This window comes from Cupressus sempervirens, chromosome 2 (assembly GCF_028749045.1).
Source record: "Cupressus sempervirens isolate cs-2001-9-10 chromosome 2, ASM2874904v1, whole genome shotgun sequence".
Taxonomy (NCBI): Eukaryota; Viridiplantae; Streptophyta; class Pinopsida; order Cupressales; family Cupressaceae; genus Cupressus; species Cupressus sempervirens.
Window position 1 is genome coordinate 512638115 of NC_143119.1, and position 19330 is coordinate 512657444.

A 19330-nucleotide genomic window follows, 5' to 3' on the forward strand; every position below is an offset into this window, starting at 1 on the left:
GTACTAAGGTTGTCATGATGTAAATAGTAGTTTCATATTTACTTCTATTATCTTTTTTTTACTAGGTCTCAATATGTATAGGATATGACACAAAATGATAATCTATTTGAGTCACCATTATGCTGCATGGTTAAATTTGTAAGTGTGAAGATGTAATTGTCTTACAAATACATAAAAACATAATCAGATAATTGATAAAATTGATAGTGATTTTATTAAATCAAATCATTTAGCACCCACATATGATCATAAACTTGACATCAAATTAAATGAATCATGTTGCTACCCACTAAATGGGTATGCATATCAACTATTCACATTTACATATGTAATATGCACACAAGGGACTCTTTATATATATAGGCCATGAACCATAAAAGTATTTTATAGCTAAATGATTATAGTATAACCTACCTTCCTACCACCCCATGACTCATAAATAAATTGTGTGTCATAACATTTGGGTGTTCGTGGATGCAAGCCTCGGGAACATGTGCCCTTAATAACTATGACTTTGGTCATGACTAGATTATGAATAACCTTGTGGCAAGTATATCAACAAAGTAGCTATTCTATTGTGTATGTTAGATACCTAACACTCTAATGGTTAAGTGCCCTCTACCTAGGGTTACCTTTTTAAAAATAAAATAAATAAATAAATTTTTTATTTAAAAAATTGTAGTTGTGTTTTTTCTGAGTAAATTTGGGCATGACAATTAAAAGTAGTACTAGTCAACTTACCCAATTAGCATTTTTTGCAAAAAACATTGTTTTGTTTCAGTAATGGAGGCAATCCTCCAACTACGTTAGTCTTTATTATCTTTACTAAGATATCAAAGTTCACATGGAAAAATCTCCTTAGCCATAACCATATTCAACTTTAGAAACCAAATAACTATTATCAATAATACTCAAATGGAATGAGTGAACCTTTAGTCAATAACCCAATAGTAATCAAATCTCATGAGCTTCCTAGAATCTTGCACATACCTCCCTTAAACCCTAGATGATATCCTTTATCATTAAGGTGAGAAACATTGAGTTAATTGTGCTTCAATCCTTCTACAAGATACACACATCAACATTACTCTTATTATTCAAGAAGATATGAAATTTATTAGCCTCAATTGATGATGTAATTGAGAATGCTATAAATTTACGTGAAAGACTCATATTAGTTGTTATATTTTCATTGATGCCAAAGTCATATTTGGCTAGATATTATCCTAACTTAGTAGAGTTCTATATCATTTGATTGATGAAGAGGATTTGAAGAAAGTATGATGCTCATAGAGTTGATAAGTATGGTACTTAATGGGAACTTGAATGGTTAAACAATGATAATGTAATGCTCATTTGATTATTTTACAATCATGTAATTTTGTAATGAAATGATGAAGTCTATGTATTCATGAAGTTATACAAGATAAATTGAGTAACAAGGTGAAAGGAGTATAGTATTTCTTGAGCTATTACAATATTAATCAAGTAATTCATATGTTAACCAAATGATATATTACTTAAGTGAAATGTAATTTTTTCCAATTATGAGATCAAAGAACAAGTTAAGAAAGATGGAATATGAGGCTGAATTATGAAAAAAATAAAGAATGTTTGATAAGATCAAAGACTAAAGTCAAAATTTATTACAATATCTATGATTGGAAAAAAACATTGAAGTTTAGATGATGGAAGTTGAAACAAGATAAAGATGAGAAAAAATTTAAATGAATGTCCTATTTGCTAAGTGACCAAATACATTGAATATGAGATCTATGAATATGGTTAAGAGGAAAAACTTGGAAGAATCTGGAAGTAGAGAGTTCACTATTGAAGGAGAAGTTGGAACAAGTTATTGGTTGCCGATTGAGATTGCTAAGTTGGAGATTTTTGTGAAATGAAGTGAATGAAAGGAGAAAGGTGAATTTATTAGAGCAAAGAGACGATCAATTGGAGTTTGATAAAAGTGAAAGTGTGAAGAAGTGAATCAACCAAATAGAGATCAAGAAGAGATCAAAGAAGAAGAAGAAAAATAAGAATAAAAATCTAAACAAGCAAGGTAGTGCTAAATCATATAGATCATTTAGCTATACTTTCTTACCATTGTAGCATAAAAATATCTTAACTAATTAGATCTAACAAGTTTGTAAAATCCTATATAGTAACATCGATTAGTGATGTTTGTAATTCTTTTTAGAGTAGGCCACTATTTTGACAAGATTAAGAAGTGATAAGGTGAAAACCCTCTAACTAGGTCACACTAAAAATGTGCATGTAACCTTTAACAAGGTTGGCTCCTAATAGAGCTCACTTCAAAAGAGTAAAAATTATTTGGGTTGCTTGTCCTAAATGGTTTTTCCCTTTACAAGGTTTCTACATTAAATCAAAGTTTCAATTGCATGAATGTTTTTATATTGCAAAATGGTATTAACTTAACATTGCAACTTGGTAAAAGCTAAGTTATATTTCTGATACTCGATAACAACAAAAATAGTGAGATGACAGTTTGAAGAAAATTGATTACAAGATTGATTTATAATGTTGAATGTGATCACTGAGTTATTTTTATTGATTTTTATGATGTTGAATTGCTACTCATGTATGAAAGGCCTATAAGATAGCTAGACATAACTAATTCACCCCCCCCCCCCCCCCCCCCTTCAATTATCTAACATATTTAGCTTTGACCAAATATGGAGTGTTGTTACCAAATGTAAATACACCATCATCAACCTCTTCAAGCTTGATGAACTTTCTTCTATCACTAATCATGTGATGAGAATGACAACTATCAATGCTATAATCACTTTTGCATTCTAAATGTTAGACTAAGGCTTTCTCAACTTAACCTTCTATTGTCCCTTTCTTGACAACAAAAAATACTTCTTCTTTGTAATTACCTTTGATTCATGATTTGTCACTCCTTCATCAACTACAACATAACCTTTCTTATTTATTTTTCCCTTGAATTTTTCCTCCTTATCTTTTTAATTAGTATTAGGAAATCTAGTAGTAATATGACCAATTTTTTTTCATGAAAAAAATTTCAAAGGTAATTTATCTTTGTACTTATTGGTACATCTAGGAAGCTTCCTTGCAAGTAGAGCTTCCAACTCATATTGTCTTATTTCTTCATTAAGAAATGTATCAATTCTTCTTACTTCTTTTCCTTTTCTTCCCAAAATCAATAATAAGGAGACTTTAAAAGATCCTTCAACCTTGGCAATACTATTATCTAAAAAATTCATCTCAAATGTAGGAAGCTTAATAATTAGTCCATCAATGGAAACTTTATCAAATCTTCTCAAATCATGAATTCCAAAAATTATAATGGTATAAACATGAAAAAGGGTTCTCAACATTTTAATTAAAACTTCTTCATAATTTATGTTTACACTAGAAGTTTCTTGATTGCAACAAGTACTATTTTCAACCTATAACCATACATAACAACATTTTCACCTTCTATCATTTTTGTGTCACCATATTTTCATTTAAAAATTTCAACCCTAGGTCTTTGAACATGTACATCTCCACCATAGATAGACTTAATATTTTCTTGAAATTTGTGAGTAGTACTAACTCCATGAATATCAACAAACTTAGTATCAAATAGAGAACTTACAATTTCATAGATGACTAATATATTCTTTTTGTTTTCACCTTCAATTGATCTACACCAAGTGTCCCATTATGTTTGGTATATTGGTTCTTTCATGTGTCCAATAGTGTGCTGAAGAAATCCATCCTATGACACTATATAGAGATGTTTTCCTTATAAATATTCTAACCCTCTTTCTTCATCATCTTGATCTTTAGCTCAAGTTGTTAGGCTTTCTACCAAGAGGACCTATGCTATGATACCAATTGTTAATATACTTCATATCTAGTTTACTTGGGGGGTGGGGGGGTAAATCAGCAATGTAACAAATTCATAAATTTTAACCACTTATCAAATAAATAATGATCAACCAAATCAGATTTTAAACATTAAACCATTCACCGCATGCATGCAATGTAAACTTGTGAACTATTAATAAGACAACTTATAAAACATCCACACTTGTAAAAAGACCCCAATTTTTTCCATGTGAAAACCCTTGGTTAGATGGAAAAGCCACAATTAGAATTAATATCACAAGTATTTTCCACTATTCTGAAATGCACCCAGTTAAGAGTTTATTTCTATTAGCACCTTACAATAATGCCCTCTTAGGAGTAGTCCCTATTAGGAGACACCTTATTAAGGGATTTTTCTATAACCATGTTAGGAGATCTATCTTATTAGAAGTAACCTCATCGGAGAATTTAAAAATTTAAGTTAATGAGATACCTAGTTAAGGGAATTATATTGTAGGCCTATTAGGATCATGCTTACCCTATTAAGAGTGATCCAATCAAGGGATTTACACTTGAAAACCTATTTGGATTCAACAAGGTACATGATATGGGAATAATCATTCTCAATTCGTTGTATAGGTCCAATTTAGCTCATAATCTTCATATGATTAAATGAATTCATATACTAGCTTGATCAAACATACCATTTACAATCAACACACCCACATCTTCTATATATTTTCCTATAAATACACCTTTCAATATTTAGAAAGGCAGCCATCTTTACCAAAATATGCCCCATTGGAATTTCACCTAACCTACCAAAAAATCTTTAAAAACTCTAATGTAACATTTACCAAATCATATCAAACACCAATTTGAACTATAGATCGATTCAATGAAGAGCATCAAGCCTTTTGCACTTTTTCCAATGGACATGCATGAATTTGAGAAATTATATCACAATAACCAATATATGAGGAATTCATCATAACCAATTAGTGCCACATCATTTCCACATCACCACTCAATTTTCTATTTCAAAATATCTACTAGAGTCAGCCCAAATCTTACTAGTTTAGGATAAAAGTTAAACCATTCTTAGTTTTCTTGCATTGTGTCCTGAGTAAACTTCAACTAGTCCAAAAATATCTTTCTATACACCAAATCATGCACAACTATAGCAATGATCACATAACTGCATATAGATCATAAATCCTAGATAACAATATTTGCATTATTATAAATTTGATAAACCAACCAAATCATTCACTATCTGTCACAACCTGTTAAACCTAGTTGCTTTGTGATATTTCAATCAATCATATTTTTCACCTAATTTTGTGTGGTGATAGCTTATATTTTCACTGTGCTAAAATTCTAAAAAATATATTATAAAAATGTCATGAAGATTTTTGTACAACTAGAGTTTCTCATATATTTTTGTCAAGTTTTTTATAAAATCCCTAACCTAGTAGGTTTGTGACCTAATCCATTTTGAAAATTTTCCTTAACCTAGGATCATACAAATGTTCTAAGATTTGTGTCACATGTTTAACCTTTGAAATTTTTCTTATTCTAGGATCAGGTTGGTTTTAAACCTAGGTTTTTTATCTAGCAAGAGATCGCAATCAATTTGCAAACTTTCCTTAGCTCTTTAGGATATCACAATCAAAGTAATTAGCGTGGAGTTATAAATCTTAGGTTTTAGTCTCTCAATGTTATGGTAATGAAGTTTAGTGCAAGTTCATAAATGGCAATTCATGGGTCTCTCGATATCATGATATCTAACACAAGCGTAAAGGAGTAGAAATACTTTACATAGGTTCTAATCTTACACTCATGTTGAGAGTATAGCATCGTAAGGTTTTTTCATGAAGATCGATATGTGTTATGGTCTTATGATGAAAGGATTACTGTAAAAGCATAAATACTTTTCTATGGAGTCCTAACCATATGCATAGATTAGAAGCGTGAGATCTTAAGGTGTAAAGTTTCAAGTCATATGATGTTTACAATATTATGGTGTGGGGCTTAACACATAAGCATAGAAGAATTAAGCACATGTTTATTAATTCTTTCAAGGATACAACAAGTGAAAGATTGTAATATCGCAAGGTAAGATGTAAAGACACCCATAGCTAGAAAACAAGGCAAAGCATAAGTTTGAAAGATTAAATAAGAAGGGTCTCGATGCCATGATAAAAGGTCAAGCATATGATCAAGAGATTAAAATAAAGCTAAAATTAGGGCCTCTAAGTTTATAGTAAACAATAAGATAATTGATAGCATGTGGTCAAAGGGTTAAGAAAATAGTTAGAAAATGAGCTCCTAAAATTATGGTGGAGGCTTGTATAGCCATTAGCATGAGATCATAAGGTGCCAAGAGAGAAGCCCTAATGCTATGGGTAATATTGAAGTGTAAGATTATAATTTTTTCAATACATAACTCTGATGTTATATAGATAGTTGTAGACTGCCAGGTGTAAGTTCACAATTTGAAAATAATATTGCAGGTGATGTTTCTGATCTTATACTAAATTGATGAGTGTAAGGCCATAAGGAATATAAATGGGCTCTCCACTAATAAAAAAATGGATTGAGTGTAAGATTTCAAGGGTATTTGTTCCTATCTATAGGGTTACAAAATGTGTGAATTTCAAATAAAAGGTGTAAGATTGCAAGCCCTAAATGTGACATGAAAAATATTTTTGTTTTCTTTGAGATAGAAAAAGATAGAAAGGTTTTGACCAATAAGGTTTTAAAAGTATGAAAAATTTCTACATTGGATAATCAAGTTGACACTCCATGAGGTGAAAGAAATACTGAGAATTAAAGCTTGTGCATGCAAGGAATCAATGTAGCAAAGAATTTGATGAAGCACATAGAGCATAAAAGACACTTTCTAGGATGAAACAAAATATCATTTGCAAAGCACAAGGAATTTGAGAATTTGCAAAGCTTTCATTCTTATTTGTAGACAAGATGTTAGAAAATGAGGTAGAAAAGATCCAAGATAAAGACATGGAAATTACAAAAACATCAACCTCAAAAAGAGGTAAAAATCGATAGAGAAAGCCAAATAAATATGAAATGAATGGATGAAGTTGTTCCTAGAGTTGTAAAATGTCATTTCTACAAATGATCATGATTTAAGAGACTTGCATGAATTCTATAAAGATGTAATTTTCCTTGGTGTCAATGGATACAAGTTTTTCATATATTTTTACAATAACAAGTTTAAGAAGATCCCAATCTGCAACCCATGGACAAGAAATATAGCAAAGCTACTATTCCTAGAGGTGAATTTGGACATCTATTTCTTGAAATCCATAATCAAATCATACAATCCAACAACCAAACCATTCTAAAGACATGACAACAATATTATGTGTACACTAGACTATGCTTCATTCATTAAATCATTTAGACTATAAGGTCATGTTAGTGTTCCAATTGATATAGATGAGCTTCAAGGAAAGTTTGAAAGAAATATGAGTGCTACACTAGAACATAAATGATGCATCATATCCTTATGGATCTTAAAAGGGTAGGATATTTTCCTAATAAGGTAGAGAAAATTATTCATTTGAGCTAGTTCAAGAATTACTTTTAGAAGACTTTGTATGGTGTCCACAAGGTAGTGGGAAGTGATGGCTCTGCTATGATGTATGGATCAATATACATTATAGCCTAGGGTGTGAAAGATCCCTTCCATAATGTGAAGTATCACTATGTGGGTTCTATCATTGAGAAGATGCAAGGGAAAACTAAATTAGCATAGAGAGGAGAATCGGGGAATTTTAGATTCCACCATTATTCATTGTTGATGTATCTTATATTGTAAAATAATGTGGGATAAGTCAACCCAGATTTCATTAATCAGACATCTAATGAGAATGGAGAGCTACCGGTACAACTATGGACACATATATTAGATAGATACTACAATTACTCTAATTTTGCTTCTTTTTTTCAATAATTTCATTGAAGTACTAATGAAAATGTTAGAGCCCAATTTCTTTAGGGCCCCTAAAATTTTGAAAAGTTTATTAAGAACAACCCTCTTGCTAGAATAGAAGAGTTTAGATCACAATTGGGGTGATATCTTCTTGTTCCAAACTTTTTCTCTATGAGAGTTTATGCATGTCCCTAGCCACCTCATGTATTGCTAAAGTATACCCCTCCTAGGCTTATAATCATTGTAGATAGGGAGTACTTAGGGCCAAAATTGCACAACGGTGCCTTTTGATGTAGATGTTTTAGGATAGGAGACTTTTCAATTGGGAAAGAATCTCTAGATCAAATTCATGCATTCCTTAGGCATTATAATTTATCTACCACCCCATATAGAATCTATGGCCATAATTTTTTATGAAAAATATCTTGAAAGAGATTAGAGGTTATGTGTTGCCTAATACTAGGGAATTTCCCCTTTAGGATTTAATTAAAAAAACTATAGCTGAAGGGGAAGCCACTGAAAGATTAAGGAAATATGATGACATCCTAAGGGTGGAGAATGAATTAAATAGGAAAAACCCAAATTTCAAGGGTTTTTACTTAGATGTCCCATACCCCTCTATGCTATAAGATGATTGAAAATTATGATAATATCATGGCCCAAATGTTTGAGGAGCCAATAGGTGAAGAAGGGGGGGTACCCCTAAGTCCCTTGAGCTCGATGTAGTTTTAGACGTTGAAGAGGAGGAGGTGATAGTAGTATCATGGGTAGCCAAGGAAAAATAAAGGAAAAAAGTGATCCAAGTACTTGATAAGGTAAAATAGAGGACACTATAACTAATGCCCAATAACAATCAATTTTTTTCTGACTTAAGGAAACATATTTACAAGATAGAGTAGAAACAACAGAGAATTCTATGACTAACTTATAGATGAGAACAACCAGCTTGTATGATACGATCTGCTAAATTTAAAAGTTTCTTATACAAAGTAAAACAAAATGAGTTGGTCTTGAAACTTAAGCCAGGTGAATCTAAGGAGAAGATCCAAGAACTAGTAGATAAATTGTAGGCATATGATCCTGAAAGTGAGAAAATGACCCCTATAGAGGCTAGAGACCTTGTACAAAGGAGTGGAATGATTTTAGTGCCTAGTTGGGATCTTGAGCAAGAATTCATGTTAGATTAGTTTAGAAAAAAAGAGAATGCAATTTCATGTGAGGCATTTGGTGCTGATGGTTTCCAAAGAGGGTCATGATTCAACATAGCCTCTAATTCATTGGCAGTGTGGATCATGACACCTGAAAAAAACAAGCCAAAGTTGATGGACATTCAAAGCACTTCTCAGGGTAATATGATAGTATGGACTATGCATAACACTTCTAGTATAAAAGTCTCTAAGGCACTAAAACATTTTTCATTTATGAATGAGGCTAAGGTTGAAGAAATTGAGACCAGGTTAGCCAAAACCTTCCATAATTACATTAACATTAGAAAATTGAATGAGGAAGAGATCAAAAAGAGTGCTCTCTATGGGTAGAGAATAAATGAGTTAGAGTCAAAGGCTAAGGAGCTAGAATCCAAAGTGACATCTTTAAAGGATCAACTCAAGGCAATGAAGGAGAACATAGTAGAAGTAAAAAATGAAGAACCAACAAAGACTACTTTGGAGATGAATACCGATGTTGAGGCTCCAGAGTAGGGTGGTGAGATAAGAACAAGTGTTTTAAAAGGTATAATAGGCCACAAGATAGGCACTTTGAAGAAGATCTCTCAATAGGCACATATCTTTTTTCATTCCTCTGCAAAGTGTTGAGCATATATGGAATGAAGAATTTTTATTTCTATCACCTATTTTTAACCAATGGGGGTCATATAATAAATTTTTTGAAAGATTAATTTTTTTAATGGAAAAGAAGCCTGATCCACCTAATAAAATTTTTATAGGAAAAGAAGGTTTGGAGATAGTAAAAGAGTTAATTGTTTTCTTCATTAGTAAGTTGCAAATTGTGTAGAATAACATGAAGATTCTGATAGGGGGAATTGATTCTTACATCCTACCAATTTTGGATGCTAACAATAAGTTAAAAGACTGGCATGAATAGTCAAATTATTTTGACTCAATATTTATCTCTAGGAGTAGCAACCAACTTTAATCATGATACAAATAATGTTTCCTTCAATGATTTGATTGATTCTCTCTTCAAAGTGGAAATTGATATGAACAAATTTGTAACTGAGTCAAGAGCCATAATAGATGCTAGGTGGAATAAGGTAGTTAGTGATTTCGATGAAGTTAGAGGCATTGAATGGCCAACTAAAAAAAAGATTTATGCATGGGAAGTAGTTAGAAATCACAACTGAATGGCAAAAGAGACAAAATAGAGAAGAGACAATGATTATGAAAAGTTGTTAAAGTTGCACACATGCTTATCTTGGAGATACTTGAACGGAGATTGCCACCTACCAGCTTTGGAATTGCTTCCTATATTTTGTCCAAGTACAAAGAATGTTTTGCAAGAGACAAGTATTTGATGTCTTTGTATTTGTTTTTGAATAAAATTTTGACAAGTGTCCTCCCATCTAAAGCTTGTTGCAATCCTTGTCTATACAAGGATTTTCAAGATATGGAGTGAGGGTCAAATTTCTATTTCATTTTAATGATAATGCTATTTTTCATTCGATCCAAATTCTTATGATTAATTTTGTGTTGCTTCAACTTTGTACTCTAAGAATATAGTGGATCATTGAATGAAAGATTTGTCAAGTTTTGAATTATATTTTGAGTTTTGTATCAGACATGCATATTTATCTCAAGAATATTAATACAAAAGGATATTTATGAATATTGTGTCTTTAAATTTTGTCTCCTTTTTTATATATTTGTCACTTTGAGATTGAATGAATAAAATTCATTTAGTTTAGTGCATCTTGGATGAGTTGCATATCAATTCATTGCTTCCTTCAATTCAGGAAACTAAGTAAATGCTTATGTGAATTGATAGGGTTTCTAAGTATATGGAAGGGATATAATAAGAATGAGATTTGAGGTTAACAACTAATATATTTAATTTCAAGTCAGTTGAATAGATCAAGATTTAGTAACATGACTCTGTGTAACAATGGATAAGGCATTGGTCATCCATTGAGATAGAAATTGAGCCAGTCATTTAGTTAAAAAATTCAAATTTAAATCAAGTCAATTATCTAAAGTCTATGAGAATGGATTACATGTTGGTCATTCACTTATTGTAATAGCTTTTGAGTTTATAGTTGGCTACTATAAATGAATAGTTAATTTCAATTTGAAGAAGATTAAGAGACCAAATATGCTCTAAAGGGATGTGTGATGTTAAAATTTGAAGAAATGTTGAAAGCCCTAGGTAAAACCACCTTGGTTAGCAGAGCCTAAAATGTAGGAAGCACTCTTGCTTCGTTGGTTGGTCCAGGTCTAAATGGGTTTTTTTGAAAATGGGAAGTAGCTAATCCCTAGGTATACATTTTTTTGGTATTCTAGTGTTATTTTGAAATCTATTGTTTTAAAACACCAAAGAAATGGTGACTCTATTGGGGAGTTATGAAAAGAAACTCATTAGTTGAAATAATGGAGTCTCTAGTGTAACTTGTACATATGGAGTCATATGTTTGGTTTCCTTGTGCCTATGTTTTGTATTGGTCTCTTTTGAGTGACAAACCCTGAGAATCTAAAAAACATCCCAATACTATAGGAGCTACATGATGTAGGATGTGTTTGCATAATGCCTTGTTGCCAAATAGAGTTTACATTTCTCAAAGTACACTATATTAAAGTTATTCTAGAATGAGCCCTTGTGTTAGATAATTTTTTAGGAAATTTTTTCCTGTGATATTTTCTTGTCTTTTAGCCACAATAAATTTTTTTTCCTAGTGAGTTGTGACTCAGTCAAAGGTTTTTGTAGTTAGTGTCAATATTATAATAATAAATGGATGATAGAAGGAAAAACATGAGAGAATATGTAAAAAGAACCCAAAAATATTACTATATATAGAATTACCAAAAGATGGTAGGAAGAATAGGCCTTAAAAGAAAGGGGAGTTCAATCATACATGGATGCTTAGAGATAATCCTTAATACCAACCTTTAGTGGAGAAACAAATTTTGTCCCATAATTCTAAGTCTGAGAGTACTAGGCTTTTAGTTGGTCTTTCTAAAACACCTTTTCAAGAGGAACATCTTTACCAAGATAAAATGGTGTCACTCATGGGAGATACTATTTTTACATCAGGTGATTTGGGAGGAATAAATTACTGTCTAAGACCTAGAAGCCTTCAGTCAAGTAGATCTCATCCTAGGAATGTTCCTTTTAGTGAGAGAAATCTCATTGACCTTAGTGATCCTATTGAATCAAAGACAACTATTACCAGCCATGATGATCTACTGATAGAGGTAGAAGCCCTTAGGCAAAGAGTTGTTAAAGTAGATTCCAAATGCATCCATTTGGAAAAAGAGAAGGAGAAAATCACTATTAATTCTCTCATTGAAAGAGACAACCTACTTATAAGAATGGTTTTTTCGTAGGAATAAAATAAGAAATTAGAAGATAAGTCTACTTCCTGACACTCAGATCTATTTGGGCATGTTGGAGAAATGAAATCCAAAGTTCATGTGTATGATTGGACTACATAAGAAAAAATATATCCTGTAGTTATGAAAATCCAACCATATAAGCCCATGGGAGAGAAAATTAAAGCCCATGTAATTGATCCTACCACCAAAGCTACTGGTAAGAGTAAGCATAAGGTAGCTAGTGTCAAGATTAATGAACAAATTATTGCATCCAAAAATCTCCTACTTTGTCAAATATAGATCTAGAATTAGAAAAGGATAAGAAAGAGTGGGAAGATGTAGCTAAAGAACTTGAAAAGGTAGAGAATGTAGCTTAAGCAATAGAAATGAGGACGAAAATTTAGTTTCTAACTTATCCCTCTAGTTTTAATACAAACCAAGGTAATCCTTCATAAGGAATGTTGTCTCATATAGCCTGTGGTCCCACAGTGTGTAATGCCATTGCTTCTCAATGTGGCCCCTCTTACTCTTCTATTGTAGTAGCACAACAAACTAGTGTCCAGCTATGAAAATCAAATATCTAGAATCAAGTTGTTGGATCTAGTTCTACTGGTGTTGTAGGTTTCAAAAAAGACTAATGTATATGGAGATATATAAAAAAATACCTTTCTTAGGTATCCCTGATCATGCAAACCCTATTACAAATGATCTAAGAGATAAGCCTACAAATTTTTTTGGAAATAATGCTATCAGTGATGAAGAACACTTTAGAAATTTTAAAGTTATGTTGACTGACTATGAAGTTGAGAATGAAGATGTGTTCATGAAGTTGTTTTTACATTCCCTCGTAGAGGATGCCAAGGATTGGTATAGGATATTAGTTGATAACAACATTAGTTCTTGGGAAGATCTTGCAAATTTTTTTAAAGAAAATATAGAGATAATACTAATGCTAGTTTTTAGATTAAGGTAAAAATATGTTTTGAGGGGACCCAAAACCCCTTTACATCATAGACCCAAAAGATATTCAAAGAAAGCCCAAACATCCCAAAGGGATCCAAACTAGAAGCATGTTGCAACAAAAAACATTATATGTCTAGCAGCACCAACAAAAATCCAGAAAAGAAACCAACAAGAACTTCTTAACTAGCAAAGGGGACTAAGAATTCCATTTCACTCCCTTTTTGTGAGAGTGTAAATTTATATCAAATTGAGGAAGTGCCTTTTTAGATCTTTTCCTAGTCACAGGTGTCCACCCCTCCTCAAGCATCATAGCCTTAGACTACCAATTTTGAGAATCCAAAATAGAGGGAAACTCATCCAAATTTTGAAAAGGACCATTTGTCATCACTTCTTCCAGCATACTAGAACTAATACCAATAGTCTGATTACTAATTCTAGTAGTAGCAATAGAGAGAAAATCATCATTTTGAAAAAGACTATTTGTCATCACTTCTTCCATCATATTGGAACTAATACTAGTAGTCTGAAACTCATCCTTTTGACAAGGACTATCTGTCATCACTTCTTCCATCATATTGGAACTAATACCAGTAGTCTGATTACCAATTCCAATAGTAACAAGAGCAAAACTAGAAGAAATATTACCAAAGCCAACATATATACAATGAAAAACTCCAATAGTCATAGCACAATGCAACTTACCTTGTCTAGAATTAGTGATCTCAACATCAAAACTACTAGAATTATCTCAACCAGAGTCTACACCAAGAACATCAAATTTAACACTTTAACCAGAAATAGTCTCAACCTCCTTTTGAAAGGTTCTAAGACTACCAATCGAAAAAGGACCAACCCCATAAGAAACTTGGGCATTCATATTGGAATCAGAATCAATCACCATCTTAGAAGGAATAATTTCCAATATAGAGGATGGAGCCCCTTGCTCTATAGATCCAAAAACCTCATCCATTGGAACAGAAAATTTGACTACTAAATAATGCTACTCAAATACACCCTTCCACCAAGAGGAGGATCATTTATTTCTATTTTTTCTAGTCTCACACTTAGCAACCATATGTCTAGTATTGAAACATTTTTTACACCTAAAATGGAGGCCCTCATAATCAAGCAACCGAGTCCAAGAGCCCTTTGAATAACTTAAAATAATCTTAGTTGGGAGATCCTTTGAAATATCAATATCCACTAGAATCCTAGCATAAGTAGAATGGAAATGCTCCAAAGATTGGGAATCAACCATACCAAAATCCCCTAAAGCCTTGCCAATTTCCATAAAAATAGAATTCACACAAAAATGAAGAGGACGATTAGGAAGCCTTACCTATGTTGGGATTTTGAAATACTTTTTTTGAGGGTTGAAATTTGGATGCCATGGTTTAACCATTAAAGGAAAGTGGTTCTCCCAATAAAAGACCTAATCATAGAGAATAACTTTCCTATCCTTAGGATTAATAAAAGAAACAATGAAGAAACCTTTGACCAAAGGGAAAATTTGAACAACGGCCATAATATATGGATCCCAATGCTTTTAAATCCAAGCATGGAGCTTTGAGAGAGTGGACCAAAAACCTTTAAAGTGACAAATAATAGAATCCTTGGATAGATCCCTAGAATGTTCTTCAATTTCTAAAAGTGACTCATCCCCCAAATTAAGTGAAATTGGCTTACAAGTATGGATCAAAAGAGATACAAAAGGTTTAGTAGCCTTTTCCAAACCCCTACCCTTGCACAAGGACTCAACATATGAAAACCCTTTCTTAACATCTACTACATGGGCAACCACCACATCATTCCCAAAAACCTTAGCATGATTTAGAAGCCATAGAACCAAAACTAGCACCCAACACACCCTTACTCGAAACCTTGGCACCAACACTAGTGTCACTACCAAAATTAGCAACCGTCACACCAATGCGAGAAATCCTAGCGCCAGCACAACTATCCTTTCTAGATTCTAAACCAAAATTGACAACCACCACACTAGAATTAGTGTTAGAAGCCACCTTACCCATACCAAAAACACTAGCACTAGAAAAACTAGTTACAACTACACCATTGGTAGATGTAGCAACCACCACACCATTGCTAGAAGCCTTAGTACCTTTTTTACCACTTTTGTAGATAGTGCCCTTGCCAAATTCAAAAGTCAACACACACCAAAACTAGTTATAACCATACCATTGCCAGATCCAACAACCATTGCACCATTGCCAAAAGCCCTATCACCATTTTTTCCACTTCTACAACCAACACCCTTGCAAGATTCAGAAGCCATCACACCACCAGAACCAATAACAACCATACCATTGCTAGATCCAACATCCACTACACCATTTCTAGAAGCCCTAGCACCATTTTTACTACTTCCATAGCCAGCACCCTTGCTAGATTCAAAAGCCATCACATGACCAATTGTAGATCCAACAACCACCACACCATTGCTAGAAGCCCTAGCACCATTTTTCATGCTTCCACAGCTAGTGCCCTTACCAGATTCAGAAGTCATCACACCACAAGAGCCAAATATAACCATACCATTGCTAGATCCAACAACTCCTACACCATTGCAAGAATCCCTAACACCATTTTTCCCACTTCCACAACTAGTGTCCTTACCAAATTCAGAAGCCATCACACCACTAGAACTAGTTATGACCATACCATTGCTAGATCCAACAACCACTGCACCATTTTCCCCTTTTAATTCCTAATGTTATATTATAGGTCATCTCAGTGTTACTCTCTAACCATTTTAGCAATGATCTAAATCTACTAATGCTATTTTTACATTGAATGAATTCAACAATATAGAGAAAAATCAAAATGAGTATGCATTTGATCTCAATGTCAGATTTCAAAAGGGAATGTACAAATTGTTCCAAGTAATGAGGTTGGAGGAAAATGTTAGCCTTACAACATATTCCAATGCTTTTGATAGTAAGATGGATTACATATTGAGGGATAATGACCCTATAGCATTAAGAGGTTCCCTTAGAATAGATTTAAACATTGAGAATAATAGGAAACCTTTTTGGAAGCGAGGAAGAAGAGATTATCCAAAGCTTTTCAATCATCATAGCAAGAAAAAGAAAAATGATAAGCCTACTGCAAATAAGAAGCCTAAAGAGGATAACATGTATTAGATGTTGAACTTTTGAAGAATATGAATCCTCCAATTGGAAATGCTAACAAATAAAATACTAGTGATAAACCACAATTCAACAATTTTAGTAGACAAAACATAATACCGAATTATCCTTATATGACCCAGTGGAAAGATGAGAAACCTATTGTTCCTCCTACCAAGAATTCTAGTGAGAAGAATGCTCCTAATCCCCTCCAAAATACCTTTTTCAACATGCAAGATGACTCTCTATGGCATTTAGTATGTTAGTTTCCTCATTCATCTGAATAATGGGTGTTGTTACTATCCCTTTCTACATAGGTCAAAATGAAGAAAAAGAGAGGTCTAATTAGGAAGAGAATTCTGATGATGTGGGGTGTAATGTTGTTGTATATGATTATGATAATCTATCTAACTATTATGACACTAAAAAATGATATACATGAGAAAATGCAGATGCACAATGTTGTACATCAACAAATTTTCTCAGATGAAGATGAAATCAATGATGATACTTGTAACATGATTTCCTCAAAGGATAATGAAATATTTTTAATAATTCCCACCCAAGAGGAAATTGGCCAAATTACTGCTAATATGGTTGTACAATTGCAAACTTGTTGTATCATATCTAAAGATAATGTTTGTAAGGTGAGTAGTATTTTTGTTAAGGAGGTAGATCCCAAAGGGAAAAGTGTAAGTAATCCTAAGGAGGGTCATAAAATCAAGGTCAAAAGTGTGAGTGAGAAGTGGGAACCTAAGAAGGCAAAACTTTCAAAAACCCCCAAATCTTAGAATAATGATAAACAAAAAGGAGAATAAAAGACATCCCTTGTAATTACTAGAAGTAGTAAACAAAAAACTCATGATGTTGCTAGTACTATTGAAAAGAGAAAGGAGGTGAAAGGTGTGGATTGTGAAAATTTTCCTAATTCTATTATTGATATGTTATCCATGTTATCACAACTTACTATCAAAGTCCCACTCTTTGAGTTACTAGGAATCCCAGAGCATAAGTATAAAGATATGGCATGGGTTAGGAGTGTTATGAAAGGTGTTGACCTTATTTTTAATTCAAATGAGACCCCTACTAAAAATAGTAAACCAATAGAGATGGAAGGAGTAGTATCTAAAATCTCACCTGTGTATTTGGATGATGGATTTAATCAATGTCTAGGAGATATTGATCCATTTTTCTTAAGTATTATGGTAAATGAGAAGACCTCAAAGAATTGTATGATAGGTTCTAGTGCATCAAATACAATGATGCCTTTTGAAGTCATGAAAGAGTTAGGGTTGAAAGTGGATACTATTCAAGGTAGATGTTGTGACATGGATCAAAGAGAGGTTAATATCATAGGGACCATAAATGCATTACCTTATAGGTTAATTTCTTATCTTAGTAAAGAGTTGACAATGAGTGTACTATTAGTTGACATCCCACCCCAATATGGTATGTTGTTGTCAAGGAAATGGAGTGCAACAATGGATAGAAACATGCAATATGATCTATCTTATGCCGCTTTTCAAATTGAAGAAAAGTTGGTCAAAATCAATAGAGAGCCCAAGATCATTTACATGATTGAACTAGATATTAAGAATGAAATGGCGTGTTTTGTAGATACTAATGTAAATGCATTCAGGTCAGAAGTTTTGGTGTTAAAAAAGGAATTAGTCAAGTCCCATATTACAACGGAAGCTAACTCAAAATCTCAAAAGGGAGATTTATGGACCATGTATTTTGATGGAGCCTATTGTAAAGACATGTCAAGAGTAGGTATTCTTTTAATTTCTCCTAAGGGTTTCACTTACAACTTTTCTTTCTCTTTAAGTTTCCCATGTACAAATGATATTGAAAAATATGAGGCTTTATTATTAGGCCTAATATTGGATCATAAACATGGTATTAAGTTCTTTCATGTTGAATCAAATCCCAAATAAAATGAGTATATGTTTCTAAGAATAAGAGATTGAAATAGTATAAGAATCTTGCTTGGGATATGATAGAGAGTTTTAATGCATTTGGGATAATATGGAAAGATAGAAGAAACAACAAGATGGCTGATTTATTGGAATATATTGCTATAAATCCTAATGATGCAATTTTTTCTGATTTATAAAAAATGGAAGTGCAAATTAGACCATCAATCCTTGATAATATCCAAAATTGGAAAGTCTTTGAAGATGAAAAATATATTATAAGTTTTTTAAATTGTGAAGACTAGTTTTGAGGACAATAGATTGATTGTGCAACACTTGTGGAGATAATAAATGGCTAGGATACCATTTTTGGGGAAGAAGTTGTTCAATTAAAAACAAACAAGATTCCTAAGGGATTGGTTGTATTAGAAATAGTTTTTGATAACCATGATAGATTAAAAACAAGTGAAAAGGAGCACGATGTAAATGATTTAGAAGAGATAAAAACCAAAACCCAAGAAGAACCCAAAAAAGTGTATATAGGGAGGAGGCTACCTTCTAAAATTAGGAAGACTTTAGTTGATTTACTGAGAAAATAAAGAAATATTTTCCTGGTCATTGGATGATTTAAAAGCCTAAAAATAGGATTTTTTTCAACATGAAGTCCAATTGAAAGAAGAAGCTAAACCTTTTAGACAAAAATAGAGGCCTATCAATCAAACTTTAGCACCATAGATGCAGGAAGAACTAATAAAATTGAGAGATGTAGGGATCATCAAATTGATTAGACATTCTTCTTGGGTATCAAACTTGGATCATGTTAGGAAGAAAAATGGTGATATAAGATTATGTATTTATTTTAGGAATCTAAACATCTCTTCATTAAAGGATAATTATGGTTTTCCCAATATGGAAGCCATGTTGCAAAGAGTAACTAGGTCAGAATTGATGTCCATGATG